Source organism: Mus musculus, chromosome 14 (genome assembly GCF_000001635.26).
Source record: "Mus musculus strain C57BL/6J chromosome 14, GRCm38.p6 C57BL/6J".
NCBI classification, from domain to species: Eukaryota; Metazoa; Chordata; class Mammalia; order Rodentia; family Muridae; genus Mus; species Mus musculus.
This window is the reverse complement of record NC_000080.6, coordinates 27,826,659-27,845,367: the sequence shown is the minus strand read 5'-3', so window position 1 is coordinate 27,845,367 and position 18,709 is coordinate 27,826,659. Positions and strand designations below refer to the sequence as shown.

Below are 18,709 nucleotides of genomic sequence, written 5' to 3'. Positions count from 1 at the left end.
TGCAAACCCCTTCAAGAGGGTCCAACAGGATAAAGGGATGCAACAACAACAACAACAACAACAACAACAACAACAATAATAACAAACAGGGAGGGAACTGGGTGCTGCAGGGCAGCATGGAGCAAGCTTCCCCCATTCATCTACTCCTGCGTCTACAGCACTGCCCTTAAGGCAATTCCTGGGCCCCCAGGGATAATTAGTGCCCATGTTCCTTCTCTGTAGCATCCCTAAGGATGCTTGAAACATCACTGCACACTCAGTACATACTGGCCACACCTAAATATGTCTCCTCTCTTGGTTTTCTCGGCCACCTGGGACTTTCAAAAACCTAATCCCTCCTCTCCCCCCATCAAAAATGGCTCTTGTCTTCCTGCACATCCCAAATACAAAAGACTTCTGCCAGCCCTGCTGCTTTACTTTGCATTGCTTTGCTTTCACTGCCCAAAGACTCAGGGTAAAACTTGCTAGCCCAGATAGCCACTGTCAACAAAAGAAAAAGCTCTCACCTCACGGGAACAAAAAACGTACTTTATTCTGGAGCCAAATCCATGGGACCAGGGATAGGGAACAGAGACTCAGATTTTTCCAAATAAACAAGATTCCAGTCAGGCAGCAATTTCATGACGTTTTTATAGTGACAAAATAAAGTCATAAGATGGCACACTTTTTAAATGTTTTGGTGGGTACATCAGGCAGGAGGGTTACAGCAAAGTAGAGAACTTAGCTGCAGACCTTGGATGCTAATAGCATTCTTAGCCCTTGGGCTAGTCGGAAAACTCTTGTTTAAACATTCCAAAGATTTGTTAAGTGGCCAGAAAGATACTAAATTCCTACAAGTGAGCACAGTAAATGACTGGGAAGTGGACTAAAGATGCCCCAGGATAATTTTTTCCTGGACTTGTAACATTGCAACCTCTCTGTATCACTGAAGTTCTAATCATCCCATCACCACCTTTCCAGAATTCTCCTCCATGTTGTGCTAGCCTAGCAAATTCCCAGAGGAACCCAGGCCCCTCTCATTCAGTAATTCAGCTCTGCCTTCTCAGTGTTGAACAACCAAGGCCTGAAAAGAGACCAGCCAAACAAGATTAACACTATGTACTTAAGGGACCCAGTGAGATAGACAGACAGGAAAACAGAAGGCATCTTAACCAAAGATAAGGGGATACAACCTTCAGTGTCAAGTGTGGTTGTACACTGTTTGTTTTCAGGTAACTGAATATATGATGTCTTCTCTTTGCCCTGAAGATGGACACTGTACTGGCTAGTTTTGTGTCAACTTGACACAGCTGGAGTTATCATAGAGAAAGGAGCTTCAGTTGAGGAAATGCCTCCATGAGATACAACTGTAAGGCATTTTCTCAATTAGTGATCAAGGGGGAAAGGCCCCTTGTGGGTGGGACCATCTCTGGGCTGGTAGTCTTGGGTTCTATAAGAAAGCAGGCTGAGCAAGCCAGGTGAAGCAAGCCAGTAAAGAACATCCCTCCATGGCCTCTGCATCAGCTCCTGCTTCCTGACCTGCTTGAGTTCCAGTCCTGGCTTCCTTGGTGATGAACAGCAGTATGGAAGTGTAAGCCGAATAAACCCTTTCCTCCCCAACTTGTTTCTTGGTCCTGAGGTTTGTGCAGGAATAGAAACCCTGACTAAGACAAATTGGTACCAGCAGAGTGGGGTATTCCTGTGACAACCTGACCATGTTTTGGGGAGGTCTGTGGAAGGACTTTGGAATTTTGGGCTTGAAGATCCATTCGTTGTTAAGAGCTCTGTCAGATGTTTTGTAGGAGCTTGGAAGATAATGTTGAGAACAGTGCAGAAGATGGAGGCCTGGCTTGTGAAATTTCAGAGGGAAAATTAAAGACTCTTTTCAGGGCCATTCCTGTTTTGATTGTGAAGATTCTGTAGTTCTGGTTAGCTGGGGCTGAAGAATCAGCTGTGATTAACAAGATACCAGAACTACTAAAGCAAAAACTTTGCATTACTGGGACTATTGATGCTGGTTAGCTGGAGCTAAGAAATTAGCGGTGATTAAGAAGAGACCAGCATCATTGAGGTGACATTTTCTGGGAAGTGTTTTCTGAGAGCACAGTGGCTGTGTTCCAGATATAGCCAAAGTTGTACATTGTGCTGTGGCTGGACTTGGTAATGTGTAAGGGTCACCCAGGTGGTACTGGTTTTGAAGGCATGAAGGAGTTGAGCAGAGCAGCTGAGGCTTGGCACTGTGAGAGGCCATGGAAGGCCATTGGTGAAAGTGCAGCCTCAGTTGCAATTGATGGCCCAGGACTGAAGGGGTCATGCAGTGTTTTGGAGATGCCAGTACCATGAGATGACCACCAAGAGCAGCAGCAGCAGTGGAGTACAGGCATCTGGAGCCTAGAGGATGACGCGTGTGCTACAAAGGGCATGGCTGGAGAAGTGACCCAAGCCCTTGGAGGAGCCCAGAAGATCGTGAGTTGGATCCCAGACATTGGACGGTTGGAGATTGACTTTTGCTTTTGATTGTGACTGTGCCCTGATATTTTCCCTCTTGAAGGAAGAAACTGTTTTAGTGGAGCCCACAGTTAAGAGACTTTTAATTGTAAAAAGTCTTTGGATTTTAAGAGAGATGGATATTTTAAAGAGATTGAAATTTTAAGCATATGTAAAGACTGTGGGACTTTTAAAGTTATTTAGATCTTGGGGATGAATAAGATTGTAAGGGTTGAGGCTTACTAGTGATGTTTTTGTGTGTCAAGTTGACAAGGGGTCAATTGTACTGGCTAGTTTTGTGTCAACTTGACACAGCTGGAGTTATCATAGAGAAAGGAGCTTCAGTTGAGGAAATGCCTCCATGAGATACAACTGTAAGGCATTTTCTCAATTAGTGATCAAGGGGGAAAGGCCCCTTGTGGGTGGGACCATCTCTGGGCTGGTAGTCTTGGGTTCTATAAGAAAGCAGGCTGAGCAAGCCAGGTGAAGCAAGCCAGTAAAGAACATCCCTCCATGGCCTCTGCATCAGCTCCTGCTTCCTGACCTGCTTGAGTTCCAGTCCTGGCTTCCTTGGTGATGAACAGCAGTATGGAAGTGTAAGCCGAATAAACCCTTTCCTCCCCAACTTGTTTCTTGGTCCTGAGGTTTGTGCAGGAATAGAAACCCTGACTAAGACAGACACTTTCAGCTTAAGTCTCCAGAAGCCCCCCAGATGGCTCCTGTCCTCACAATCAGCCCTAGACTTACCAGGTGCTATCTTTTGCTTCATGACATATAGTGCTTGGTAACTGTGGGGGGTTTGAGTGTGGTGGTTTGTTTCTTTTGTTGTTTGTTTGTTTGCTTGCTTGCTTTCTTGCCTTTTAACCACACCTTCCCTGCCTACCTGAGCTTCTGGGGTTCAGGGAGAAGTGTCTAATGGCTCCTTCTACAGAGTATACCCTGACAGCCAGCTGGCTAACTGCTCACTGCCATCACCTAGGCACAGGAGGGTATCCATCAGCTCCGCTAGGACACAGGGATCCAGCAGAGGTCACAACAGAGCCTAGGAGGAAAGAGAGATGGCAAAGAAAACAAGGCTCCATTTGTCTCTGGAATCCTAAGAAAACAGAGAGACAAAACCCTGGGAACCCTTAACACATTTGTTCATGATTCTGTTTTTCACCGCGTGCTGAAGTTATTGGATTTCTTATTTCTTGGTGTCATTGCCTTTAGGATATGTGTGTGTATGTGTGTAAAAATGGGTGTTTGGGAGAAGACATGGTAAGCACATTCCTATGAACTGAGGTACTCTCAACGCCAGGAAACCCATTAAAATGGTATCTATAAGCTATTTTATAAAACTTTAAAATGCCATTCTCTTATAGATAAAACAAAAGTTGCTAAAGTTGTGACCCATTCCTGGCAGTGGAGGTTTTACTTGGTGGCATGAGACATCTACCTAGGGCATGGTCTCCCCCATTATATGGTGACTCCATTTAAATTCCTTTCATTCCTGTATGTGTTTTGAAAGCCTCTGCAGTAGTAGGTTTCCATATGGTTTGATTCCAAGGAATAACATGTTCTAGACACAATGGGACTGATATACATATGGACTCACAGACTGGGACAGCAAGCATAAGGCCTGTACCGGTCTAAGCAAGATGAGGTCCCAGCCCTGGGAGGGGAAACAGACACAAGCCCCTATTCCTAACCTAGAAACTATTTCTAATTGATACTTGCTGGTAAATAAACAGTCAATTTTCTCCAGTAAAATATAACTGGGTTTATCAACCAACCCTAGGGCAGACCCCAAGTACAGGAATAGTTGGCCAACACAAAATAAACTCCATGGTTTCTTGTTTGATTGATCTGGGGTTTTGTTTTGTTTTTGTACAGTTTTGTTTTGGCATTTTTTTCTTGTTGTCTTATTTATTTTAATTTGGCTGTTTTGATTTGAAGATTTTTGTTGTTGGGGATTTTTTGGTTTATTTGTTTGCTGAGTGAGAGGAAAAGGAGTTAGATAGATGACAGATAAATATATGATAAGATATAGATAATAGATAGAAAGACAGTCAGATGATAAACAGAAAGACAGACAAATGGATGATAGATAGATAGATAGATAGATAGAATAAGAGAAATTGGGTAGGTAGGAAGGTGGGTAGGATCTGAAAGAAATTAGAGGGAAGAGCATGATTAAAATACTTTCACAGAATACATTGTACAAAAAAATAAAAAATAGATAATGTCTTTTAAGTATAGATTTTTAATTAAAGATTGCTGTTATAAAAATGACCTGATCAACAGTCTAACATGGTTGACAATTGACACAAAAATCTTTTTCTTAGTATTTATTTTTAAAAAAAAAATCTATCTTTAAATATGACTATGCATATGTATGTTGTATGCAGATGCTTATATTTTTAGAATTACTACACGGTACCAAATTGGCTTAAGTAAATGGTCATATAAATACAAACTGTTAAGTCAGTCCAAATTACTTTCAGCTCATATTATAACCACAATTTTAAAACAAAGCACTAGAACTATAATCTTAGTTAAGATATTACTTGGTTAATCATTATCTCAGCTCTAACTCTATAAGTGTTCTGAAAAGTTCCTATTGCTTTGGAAAATAAAATGGCTCTCAGGACATAAAGGTCCCTGATCCTGTGCAGTCCAACCTTCATGAATAACTTCCATAACCTGAGGGATTGTCTTCTAGCCTTTAATAGTACTAGAATGGAGAGACAGATACCTTGACTCAGTCCTATGCTTACAGATTTCTATTAGTTAATATGTTTTTTAAAAGTTTTATCAAAATAATTACTACTTTCCCAGTACCAGGAAGTACTTCACAAGCTGCTAAGGGAATGAATAGCCCTACCCTGCTATGCTACCTGTGAACTACAAAAATGGCCAGCATGACAAGAAATACCTAACAACACAACAATGGTATTTGTATCTCAGTGGTAACCAACAACTGTCTAATTGAATTTAGAGCCTGCTCAACATGAGAGAAACCATGTTTGTTTTTAGTGGCATAGCCAACTATTCAGAGCTACTGAGGTCATGGATCTTAGAGGAGTGCCTATTATCACTACTTAATTAAACCAGAATAATTCCTAATACATTCTAACTACTTTTTCTTATATCCTCACCCCTCATCAAAAAGGTTCTGTCAGAAGCAAACAAAGACAACTGGCCAAAAATGTAGAAAACAAATGATCACCGGGTGCCCAAACATAGTGGCTACATCTCCAACATTATCCCTGTGCCTGAAGTTCAGAGAGCATCAAAGAAAATGGGTGGAAAGATTATAAGAACCAGAGGACCAGAAAATCTACTGTGAGACTGTACCTCCTAGAAATGACAGGAAAGCTAGATACTTCAACAATATGGACATCTCCTCCTCTCCAACCAATAGGTAAAGTATGGAATAGAAGGGACTGTCTCTCCTCAGCATAAACAGAGAAGAATTGAAGGATCACTCTTCTGCTTCCCAAAAATGATGTCTGTGAACAATCTCTTGGGGGGGGGAGGGAGATTTGCTGGTAGAGGAGAGCAGGGGACAGAGAGGGCTACATGAATATTTACATATAAGAGAAGCCAGTTGGCAGAAAAAGACTAGAAGTGTTTTATGACCTGTGCTATGTACCACAAATAGAGCATGCCATGCCCCCAAATGTATGCTACACAAATGCAAGATTCTATATAAATGATCTCTCAAGGGTCATGAATCTGATGACCCAGGCCGAGCCTTTAAGAGCATACATTTCCTCAGCCCACTGTCACCTCCAGGAACACTTTCCTTTTCTTAGTACACTTTCTCTATTTAGTCTCTAACCATTGTCCCTAGTCCAATGCTCTGTCCTGGGAGTGAGCTGGTACCCTAGGGCTTGGTACACAGATTTCCACCTACAAGTTCATAATGAGTTCCAGGTCAGTCATGTCTCCAAAGATCAAAAGAGAAAATGAAAAGAAAAAAAGGGAGAAGAAAACATCTGGAATATAAAAAGAACGATTACCATTGGTTGCCTTCTTCCCCTGCTACAAAACCACAGTCTGTTGAGTGGGTGTATCTGTATGTAAATATCTGTTTCAATGCAATATCACACATTTCCATGAGAATATGAAAGAATGTGTGGTTTATTTGAAAATAGAAGAAACACAGAATGGTTGGGGGGCAGTGGGGACAGTACTTTCTTCTAGATTCTCACCTATGGAGTCCTTTTGCTGACTATTTTAGAACGTTGTTTCTGCATCTGTTGATAACTTATACTAGGATGATATGATACATAAAGCTTGTATTCTACTTTTGTCATTTTGAAAAATTGAAACATTTTTAATATATTGCCCATTAGGTATTGTTTAAAATGCACGTACTCATTAAAGATGCATACAGTGGTATACGAATGCTACATCTTGCATAAGTATAACCATATCATTAGCAGTTAGAAAGATGAATAAAAAATGGAGAAGTTTTCTCAATAAGGAAAAAATGTTTTAAAAACAAAACAAAACAAAACCTTTTTAGGGCTAGAAAGATGGCTCAATGAGTAAAGGTAGTTACCATGATGCCAAACAATCTGAGTTTGATTCCCAGGACCCACATTGTAGATGAAGTGAACTGATTCTAGCAAGTTGTCCTCTAACATCTGTGCTTGCTATGGAAAGCATACACATACACCTACACACACACACACACACACACACACACCAAAAATAAAATAAGATTTTAAATTATTTTATACTGTTAAACTATTGGGAGAGTCCTTGTGTATATTTATTTAAAGGGAGAAAAACAGGTAAGTTGGTACTGGAGTTTGTAGACCATATTAAATGATACTTAAAGAATTGTATACTTTGAGAGTCTAGAAAACTCCATTCCCCAATCACTGAGTTGCTTCAAGAGTAAATGGAGAGCAAGAAGAAAAAGGATCACATGCATAATTATGTCTTACTATTTCATAGATGGCATTTTTACTACGTGTAAACTGCTTCCCTTTTGCAACATGCAAACTAGTTGGCAACACAGCAAAGTCGGTTGTGGTCATCTGATCCCCAAATGCACGAAGAGTTTATCAGATCCAGACAATGTGGGCATAAACTGATGCGTCTTCAAGCGGATTTTCCAGTCACTCTCTTTGGAGACATAAGCCGGGAAAGGGTAGAATTTCCATGACTCATCCTATCAAATCATAAAGATGTCATAGGGACTGCCACAAATGGACTATTAATTGTTGCCAGAAATACTAAGTTCATTTTTTTTGAGTTTAAAAAAAAAGGCAATTCCAAATCTCATAGAGAAAGTCTGAACAAATATTTAAAAATAAGCTTTTGCCCCTCAATTTAGACACAGTTAATTCTGCCTTGTCTTAGCTTTGTGTTCAGTTACATTCTGCTTTAGTCAAGAGGTTGGAAATTTAGGACACCTGCTTTGCTTTAGCTACACTTGTCTCATGCTGAAGTTTACAAGCCCTGCTTTGCATAGCTCATTGTTTTGCAGATGTAACAGCAAACACAGCCCTAAGAGTTATAAATGCCCAGTGTGTTCCTGTGTTCAGTGTGGTTGAAGAGCAACAGAGGGGAAAGGGGCATCTATACTGTTCTTCACACTTAAAGACGTGGCTTGTCCTTGAGTTCTAGCCAGGAGTCAACAGCTTCAGAAGTTAACTTGATGGCAAAGGACACCTTAGTGGCTCCTTAGAAACAGGCAAAGAGCAGATGCTTAGCTCACCCATAGAAAGATGCTCAGCTGGTGGCAGAAGTCACAGCCATGTGTCAAGAGCCTATGGACTGCATGAAGCAGAGATTGGAGGGTGAGAAGCATACTTGAGACATCTCTGGGGAAACTGTCATTACCACCAGGCCAGAAAGTAAGCCTAGAATCCACAGTCTGGGAAATTGTGGAGTGGATAGAGATTCAGCTCTTCGTCCCTTCAGGAACTCAGGCTCAGACAAAGTAGGTGTCTAGGGTTGTAGCTGAGGCCCAGAGAAGACTTTTGCCCTCCACCCAATTTCTGCAGTGCAGCCAGGGAGTCAAATCTAAGCCCCAGCTCCTCTACTGAAGCGCTTCAAAGAGTCACTGGTGAGCAATGGATTGACTCTGAGCATCACAAAGGGAACTTCATGTCTAACCTCCTTCACATCATTCCTTCCCCACCCCTTCTTTTCTCTCTCACACTCGCTTTCAAATCCACTGATTTTAGCTCCTGGGGAGTCTCATTAATGTTCTTCGGGGTCTGCACTAATATCTTGCCCCATGCCTCCTCTTCCACACTTTCTTCTCCTCATCTCTACCCTTCAAACCTCCAATCCCTGTGCTTTCTTTGGCTTCAGCATCTAGGTTATATATTCCTGGTGCATGCTTTTATCCTTATTCTAGAAATCTCCTTTGAGGTCTCCACCTCATCACTTAGACTTTTAAGTCCCATGGGATGTGGGTTCATTGCTCTATTTCCAGACTCTAGCATAGTGTGCACATTACACATACCCAGTGCTCAGCAAACATATAGCCAGTCATCAGAAAAATCAGCTGGTTTTGTTCCAGAGGGCTCAAAGGAAGACCCAGCATTGGGCTATGCCACAGAGTCCCTTAGTGGGGAAATAGAACAAGGATCTCTCTGGGGATCCAGGTCTATCCTGACTGCTGACTTTTGCTTTGGTGAATAATATCAGTAGGCTCAAGTCCTATTCATGTTTAACCAATAGATCATCTGTTCTAGGCTGTAGTTGAATTCTCAATCAATTTGTCCATAAAAAACACAATTGAGATTTTCATGAAGTCGTGGCAAGCAGTCCCTGTTGCTCCACAGACTTATGATAAGGGTACACACTCGGCTGCTCCCCTTCTTGCTTCACCCCAACACTCTACTGTAGCATAAAAATAAACCCTTCAGGCACAAACCTCAACAGCACTTGTCAACCAGCACTGTCATCCGCAGGGCATATGTAAAACATATTGTTGTAAATTAAACTGTGACTAAAATTCCTCCCCCTCTTCTTTCTCTAAATTAACTGACAATATTTCTCTTTTATGCAAGAACGGACTACCTGGGGCTGATCAGTCAGATCTGTAAGAAGAAGGGGATTTGATCTAATTACTACAAGATGCTCTTGGTGATGTTTCCTTTTAAATAAATTATTATCCATAGGAAAAGCAATTTGTTGAGCATGACTGAGGAGAAAAGAACATGCCAGAAATGACACATCTTAAGATTAATAACTCTAAACCTGTCTAAGCTTAGAGAACACATGCAGAATACGGAGATACTGTCTTTTATACAATTTGGTGACTGCCCAATGGCATGTACTTGAGAGAGTCCATGGGGTGTACTTTGTACTAAGAGCCCACATTCCAGGCTCTAAAGTAAGTGAAGCTTGGGGTAACACTATAGGTGTGGCCTTTTACTGTATGCTTAAATTCCACTATCAGGCATTCCCCAGGAAAGTCCACAAAGACTCAAGATTGAATTAAGCTAAATAAACTTTTAAAGTCCCAAATCTCCATTAAATATAGAAGTCTTAGACAAACCTCTGTGCCTCCTCAGCAGATATTATTTTGTTTACATCTCATCTTTCAGATCTACATGCTTAAAGAATTGTAGCATAATATGATGTGACTTGCAGTCACGCTTGATATTCAGGGAACAGAGGGTACCTTGTTCTCAAGTTTGAGCATCTACTACGTGATAAGAGCATTACCTACTTTAGAATTTATGGCAACCTTATACATTACATGTACCCCGCACTGCTATATAGGACCTGAAGCTTGAAACTCTATGTACCCACTCATTTTCAGCATGGCAGTGATACACTCAAGGGATTGGGAAGGGTGGTAACCACCCACAGATATTTCAGTGGTTGAAAGGTAAACCTTATTAGCACCTAACACCAAATCCTTTAATATTTAATATCTCTTCTTAAAAAGATTTCACTTGTTCTTCTTTAGTGAGGCAATTGTGAGAAAAGGTGAGAAAACTGGACTTACTGCTAGTACATGATAGAGATGTTTATCTGTTCAAGTAGACATTTGGTGAAAGTGGGCAAGGCACTGTGCAATAGTGGGAAAGATTCCTAAAATTTAAGGTCACCAAATTTATAGACCAAGAGGCATGAATGTAAACCAAATGGCCAGGTACAGAAAGACCCCAGTACACATCATAAGACATACTCTAAGTGAAAACCAGAGCCTTGTGCACATAATTGAAGTGGCAGGCCTTCCTCTTACAGAGTGATCATAGGCTGAGACCATCAGGTAGAGAAACTTCCAGTGAGGAGTGTCCTGCTTAGAGTCCATCCAGACCACACAGCCTTAAGAATTAGAAAGTGAAGAAGGTAATTGCCCCCTCATGATAATGAGCTTTAAGTTCAAATCATAGCTTTATTCCTGGTAATCACTGGGGATTAATTTCATCCTGGTTGGGGGCAGGGGAAGAGTGCTAGTTCAGAAACTATAAAATAAAGATGCACACACATGACTGCTATGAAGAGTAAAATGAAAATCAAGAAAAGCTTCTAGCACAGAAAACAGAAGAAACATAAAGAATGAGATGTGTATAATAATTATTATAAATTAATTAATATGAAGAATGAAAATGGAGTCTCTTGTTGACACAGTGAATGAATCGCATGTAGCATCCATTCAAAATACTAATATCTGTTTATGTCCGACATCTTTTCCTGCTTTTCACACAGCTTCTCACTGTGTAGCCTATACACAGCACATAGTTCTCACTAGGAACTCATAGTCCTCCTCCCCCTGAATGAGCAAGCTAGAATATCTTAATCTATATTGTGAGACTTTATGCAAATGAGATCAGGAAATATTCAGGGCTTTCATCTCCATGAATTACATGATTCCTTACAATCCCTAGGCTTTGCTACAATCACACTAGTCACATCTCACAACATACTAATTGCATGAACACACAAAAAAGTTACATGTACAGATGGTTTGGGAAATATCGCCTACAATGTGGTTGCTGTACCAAGTGTGTAAGACAGGCGGTGTCATCAGCTTGATGGGATTTAGAATCATCTAAAAGTCATTTTCAGAGGTTTAACTGAGAAAAGCCCCACTCTGAATGTGGGTAGCACAACAGATAAAACGGGAAAAGCACGCTACGCACGAGTATTCATCTCTGTCTGCTTCCTGGCTGCAGACACTTTGTGACAAGCTGCCTCAAGCTCCTGTAGCTACACTTTCATTATCCTCCATCTGCAAAGCCAAAAACAAATCCCTCCTCCCTCAAGTTGTTTTGTCAGGTTTTGTTATAGCAACAAATAAGTCATACAATGGGATTTTGGTGGTAAGCCCCAAATTAGCTAACTATAGTAGAAATGAACGGAAAATTATGGGACAACTCACAGGATCACTAGGTGAGCTGTCAATCAGGCTGGAATAGAGTACCATCACCATCCATAGCACCCTTCTAAACTGTTACATCACTCAGCACCACCATAGCTAGCAGTCTGTCTAAACCATCACCACCGGACATTGCCACTAGCTCCACTGCGACTGCCCCTAAAGCCTACCAGATTCCAGATTCCACCACTGTCGCATCAGGACTGGTGCACCTGACTGGCTGAGCTAAGATGTATCAAGCATTTTAATATATAACGTAAGTGAAGCATCCTGCTGGAAGGCACACCTGAACAAATACCTGAGGCTGGAGAGAGAGCTGGGTTGGTAAGTTGATTAGCAAGCGTGAATACATGAGGGCCTGATTTCAGATCCTCTGAGCCCAGGTTTTAAAGTCAAGTGCAGTGGCCCAGCACTGGTAAGGCAGAAACAAGATGATCCCTGGGGCTCTCTAACCAAGCAGCCTAACCCAACCTACAAGTCACAAACTAACAAGAAACTGTGGATGATGATGGTGATAACGATGATGATGATGATGATGATGATAATGATGATGATAATGATGATGATGATAAGGTGGGAGGCTCCTGAGAGATGACACCAGAAGTTGATCTCTCTCGAGTCTCCATATTTAGGTACCTGCACGTACACACCTGCACCCTAGCACATACACAAATGGACATACTCATATACACACCAAAAACAGAAAAGAGAAAAAGAAAACACAGGGCAGAGATAGCTCAGTCAGTAAGGTAGTTGCCACTCAAACTGCAAAGACCTGGTTCAATAACCCTGGAACCCACAGAGAAAAGCAGAGGTGATGTGTGCCTATAATCCCAGCACGAGGGAGGCAAAGACAGAAGGATCCCTAAGACTTGCTGGCCAATCAGTCTAGCTGAACTGGTGAGTTTTCTATTCAGTGAGAGAATCTGTCCTTTAAAAAAGTGGTGATAAAGAAAGTCACCCACCGTTGACTTCTTACCTCCACGTGTGCACACACATGCATGTACACATGTACAAAAAAAACCCACATGTACACAAATATCTGTGAGGCACACAATGAGGTAAGAAACTTTAAAATCCTTAATTCACTTGGATAATTTGGCAGCTGCTACTGAGATTCTCTGCTTTTTGTCAGGCGAATGTGACACTGAGCATTAGCAAGCATCTGTGACATAGAAGCCACCCACGTTCAAACATTACTCTGGCAGCTTTGGTTATAGAAATGAAGGGGCATGCCTCAGTTGTAAGAAACCAGAGACCCAAAGCAAGCAGGAAAATGCAATGAGACAGAAACAGGAGATAATAAAGAAAATTGATGAACCCCAAAGCTAAGGTATTTTTTTATATGGAAAAATTGAACATTGTAAACTTCTAAAACAACAACAACAAAAAATCATGGGATGTTGTTTCAGAGTCTATAAAAGTGATCTGCTCATTATGATTCTTGTCTATTGAGACTTATTTATACAGCACACCTCACAGAATAGTAATAAAAGACACTTTAGGGAGTCCTGCACAGGAGTTTTTGCCACCTTTTATAGAGATTTAAACAAAACAAAACTGGAAGCTAAATTTGCACAAAACCACACTTAATTAATCCTAAATCATGCTATCCACCTCCATGTAGATATTCTGTGACTTTTACACAAAATCTGAGTATTTTTAAAACTCCTGACACAATCCACACAATAATACAATGAGAGGCTATGTGAGGTCGAGAAGCCCTGGTATAAGGAAAGGTGTACATTTGATGCTGTTTACTGACAAAGGTATATTAAAATGTTTTCAGTGGTCAAAGACAACAGTGCTAGCAACCGTTCTCAAACTCAAGATGTGAAAATTGATTCAGAGCGCTGATCCCAAACTCTGAGAACGGCAGGCAATACCAAAGGCACTTTACGTGGACAAAGCACATCATGTCCTTTGTTTTCATGTTTGGAATAAATATTCACAATGCGTAGTTTGAACCCTAATTCCAAAGTTCTCTATCTCTGGCCACACTATATTCCTCTTAGCTTCCCACTCAAATAATGTCTGCCTCTCCCTGGTCTTCAGTGGATGAAGCCATTCTGAGTGGATCACTTTGGATACACACATACATGCATGTACATCACAACTGCCTCCTTGTAACCTCACTGTCCATTGGACAGTTGCTATGTAACTTCACTGTCCATTGGTCAGTTGCTATGTAACCTCACTGTCCACTGGTCAATTGTTACTCCTCCCTCAGTCTTCAACAGTGACTTAAGGCACCCTTGCTGGATCACTCAAAATAACCCTAGCTGCCTCACGAGCTTCTCATGTCTAACAAAGTACTTGGCTACTTCTAAAATAAAGGTGGGTTTATTTCAGTTAAATTCAAGAAAAGCAAGATCATAGGTCTGAGTCTCTTGAGATGGTTACACAGTGCAGCAAATGCACTGGCTTACATCCTATGCCAGGATGCAAAATGAGAAAGAGAAATTTTGATCCTCAGGGTTAAAGAGAGGGTGAGACAAATGTCTATCCCTTTGGGGAATGCACCCTCAACAACCTATGAACATCCCATTAGGTCTCATCTCTTAGAGCTGTTTATCACTTGCGAACTCCGTCACACAAGGAACACCATTCTTTTCATGATAGTGCCTCGTTTAACAGTCCTCAGATGCTGTCCTTCCCCTTTCTGAACAACCACCACGTTTCAAATACTTCTCTAGTTTGGGCTTCTCCTAGGAATGTACAGCCAGGAAATTGGGTGTTCTGGTCTGGTCTGCAATAACCCTCTGTGCCTTCCCTATAGTAGATGCCAAACAAAAGTGGAATGAATGAATGAATATGGCTGCATAGCTTCATGAAAAATACAGTACATCTGTATTCTATGATTGCCACAGTCACAGAGAAGATCCTGGCCATGAAATGTCAAGTGGAAGAAAGGATAGGTCTAGACGAGCCCTCTTGTGCCTGATAAAGCTTGAGGCACTGCCGAGATCTTTTCCACATCCTGAGAACAAGCAGTTCTCAGAACAACTTGGCTTCTGATTGAATCCATCACACTTGTTTGTACTCATCTTCTCCCTCCTAACTTCCCAATACGCTAACTTCCCAGCAGGGTGTTCTGTGCTTTGCCAGGAATACAGAGATACTGTGTGTGCCACCACAGCCTGAGTGTGGTTCCCTCCCAGATAGAAGGCAGCCAACCAGACCCGTTGACAAATGGGATTTTGTGGAATTTGGGCTGTCATCACATCTGCCCTCCTCACTTTTCAAAGGAAGCTCAGGGTCTAGAATGAACATTTTGGAAACAAGAAATAGAGCATCCAACTAGGTCAAAATGAATGGCCCCATTTGAGAAGATTCCTTCAGTGGGAGGGCAAGGTTTGGTGGCACTGTGGTGGGACCTGGACCAACCACTGTCCCCATTTCACACTATACCAATTGAATCATGCCTCTAAGGTGGAGAAATATTTTTTTGCCTCAAACCAAGATGGCATGCAAATTGAAGGGCAGGAAGTAAAAGCCACATTCATCCACGGCAGATGATTCTAATAAATAAAAAAGGGTTAAAAACTCCAAGGACTACCAAAGAAAAAGCAGCCCTTCAATGATAATAGCTGACAAGAAGGGAAAACCACACTATGCCTGTGACTTAAGCAAGGCTCCCCTTTGTTCAATTCACTGTGTCTTGACAGCTCTTTGTGCATCTCTCTGCAATAATTACCTATGCTGCAACCCTGGTGATAAAAGAGATGATCACTGCACTTTTTAAGAGACTTCATTCCTGAGTGAGTATTTCTAAGCAAAAAATGTCTTCATTGACCGAAAGTTACTAAAACTACAAATTAATTTGCTCACATCATTCTATATTATTTAAGAATCTTAAGTCAATAATATATAAAGATATACCAAAAGCCACTTAGGAGAAAGAGAAAGTGATCTGTAAGTTTAAAGTCTTACATGTTTACCATAGGCCAATTAGATGTATTAACTAATATGTATAAACACACATAGAATTATGGAAGAAGCATATCTTTACATATGGATCAGGAAAGTAAAACATACCCAATTTTAGTCATGGCTGACAAGAAAGTGGAAAAAAGTAAGCCTCTTCCAACTTCATTGGCAGATGTCTGAAATGACACACTCATTTATAACTGAAGATATTTCAATTGGCTGGCCTATCAATCCCACTAAAAATCCTGCTAAAAATCTACGTAATGGGTTTATTCATACAAAGTCTGCACTACTTATGTCAAATGATGTCAATAGCAGCATTATTTATGAAAATAAAAAGCAACCAAATTTCCAAATCACAAGTAAATAGAAAATAAAAATTGCTTAGAAATATAGTTTGGGTGAGGATCGATGGGTTTATAAAGAACAGAAGAGAAGTGTGCCCTATTCCATTGTAAGCACACATTCCCATGGACTGGCCATCCCTCCTCGTGGCACTTAAGGAATTTAACAGTAGAACTTTCAGCTACTTTGAAATTATTGCTATGGTTAGGAAGATAGTAACAAAGACTGGTCCATGTGAATCATGACTCCAACACACACAGGGGACAGGGGAGTGAGGGAGGGAGGGAGGGAGGGAGAAAGAGAGAGATGCTTAGTATCAAGAAGACAAAGGTTACAAGCCTTTTCTTACTCTACAAATATACTATTCAATAGGTATACAATTGTGGGAAACTCATGGTCCATCATTCACTTCTCCTTCCTCTTCCTGCTCAGTGATGCTAATAAAAGCAAGAGGACCAGAACCCTTACTTCTCTCAGATGCTGCATTTACAGGTCTGGTGTTACAGCAGTCTCAAATTTGACAGCTGGCTTCAAAGCTGTGTGCCCTTAGAAAACTGAACTTACTATTCTTGACCTTCAGTCTTCTCATCCAAAACAGATAACATAGTGCCTGACACAGAGTGTGAGTGAATTGTAGCTGTTGCTGCAGTCATTTGATTTTTTAACAGTACAAAAGCAAAAAATTAATTAATTAATTTTAGAAAATCTGTCTACAAGTAGGCTGCCAAAAGGACATTTTACAACAATGCCATTGTTCTGTGTCTGAACTTTCCAACAGAATAGTTGCTTAGCCACATGGAACTGTAGAACACTGAGGCATAGACAGTACTCTCTTTAATTCTATTTAGCCTTAATTAATTTAAATGTCAATGGCCACATGTGGTTAATGGCTACCATATCAGATAACATGGGTTTAGAATAACCAAAATACCATATTCCTTTGAAGGGAGGAAGACCTAGCCTGAGGCTGTGAAATCCCAGCTGGTGGGCCAGCACCAATCTGCTATCAAGTTTTCGCCAGCCCACAAAAGAACAGACACAGAAATCTTCAATGTTATGAATCTTTCATAAGGTTAAATGTGTTCCTTTTAAAGGACCATTGCTTCTGCTGGGAGTGGGTGTTCACTACACGGTTTTTTGTTTTGCTTTGTTTTTCTTTTTTAAAAATCTAGTCTACTCATTCAACATGCACTTCTTTTAACTCTCCACTATCTATGAGGCCTTGCCCTGAAGGCACAGTCAGTAAAACACCCATATCATGGAACTTAATTTGATATGAAGAAGAAAGAAAATATATGCATGCACATGTTAAATTAACCAACAATAATTAACATAAGGTGATGCAGAGGAATGGAAAAGAAGGTAAAAGGTTGGGGAAGTTCTTTCACATCCTGTGATAGTTGATCAAATCTATAAAAGAGGTAAGGCTTTATTTATGTACCACCCAAAAAGAGTTTTTCACATGTAAGACCCAAAGGTCTAAAAACAAAACCAAACATGACAACCAAGAAGGTCAGTGCCACTGAAGCAAGGTGCTCACAGAAGTCAAGTGGGAGCATCCTTTGGGCCCAGATATGCAGACCCTTAAAGGCTATTGTAAGAACTTTTTTTTCCAAATACATTTTAGAATAATTGTGGATTTGTGGAATAGTTAAATAGTTCTGAAAATCTATCCCTCACCTTATTGTCTAATATTTAATATCACATATTTTGGGTACATTTGTGGTAACTAAAAATATATCATCTCAATAGTATAATAAGGAAATAACATAAGTATAAGATTGTTAAATTGCAGTCTTTATTCAAGCTTTACCAGTTTTTCTACTACTGTCTTTTTCCTGTTCCAGGGCCGAGTATTCCAGAATATTGGAATGTGTATCTTTAGTATTTACTTTATGTTGGTTAATTTTCTTAACATGTATGTGAGTGTAATTTTTCTCCTTCCATTTAAAGTAAATTCCATGATATGTGTATTTGTTTTATTTACTGTGTGTCTTCACTATAAATAAATATATTTTAAAAGTACAGGGCCCAGTATTCCAGAATACTAGAGTTTGGATTCATTATTTGAATCTCTTCCAATTTCTTAGTCTTTTTTTGTCTCATATTGCAATTTTAAAGCATACTGTCCATCTATTTTGGTCTTTCATTTTGGTTTTCTCTAATGTTTGTCTTGTATTTGGCCAAGAGTTTAAGGAACAAAAATATCCCAAGGCAAAGTGCCTTTGTGATGTCATCACATGAAATTGGCATGGCTTACTTTGCTGGTGAGGTTCTTTGGAAAAAGTCTCCTGAGGATGGTGTGAGCAATAGGAGAGTTTCGAGCTGAAGGATATGGCCTTACTTTTAAGAATATTCAAGGTTCTGTATAGGAAAGAGCCTATAGGGGGCAATAAATGGAGAGCAGCCATTGAAGGGAGAGAATTGATGGGAATTGTTTGGTATAGGATATAGCAGCAGTAAAGATGGCAGGAAACATAGTGCTATATAAGTGTTAGTGGCAGAACACATGGGACTTATCGTGATGTAGATGTGAAAGACACAGAGGCTAAAAGACATGCTCAGGCTTTTGCTTGGGCACCACATGGAAGACGCTGAAAGACAGTAATGCCTATGAAG

The 18,709-nt window shown here is 40.5% G+C and overlaps 1 protein-coding gene and 1 long non-coding RNA gene across 36 annotated transcripts in view; one reads left to right on the top strand and one right to left on the bottom strand.

Moving 5' to 3' along the window:
• The window catches only part of Erc2 (ELKS/RAB6-interacting/CAST family member 2), an 856,263-nt gene that overhangs the window by 633,170 nt on the left and 204,384 nt on the right, over window positions 1-18,709 (bottom strand). The window lies entirely within an intron of this gene.
• Window positions 4,389-17,216, top strand: Gm45645. The gene is made up of 3 exons (XR_003951014.1): window positions 4,389-14,152; window positions 15,484-15,576; window positions 17,037-17,216. It is a non-coding gene; the product is annotated as a predicted gene 45645 (long non-coding RNA).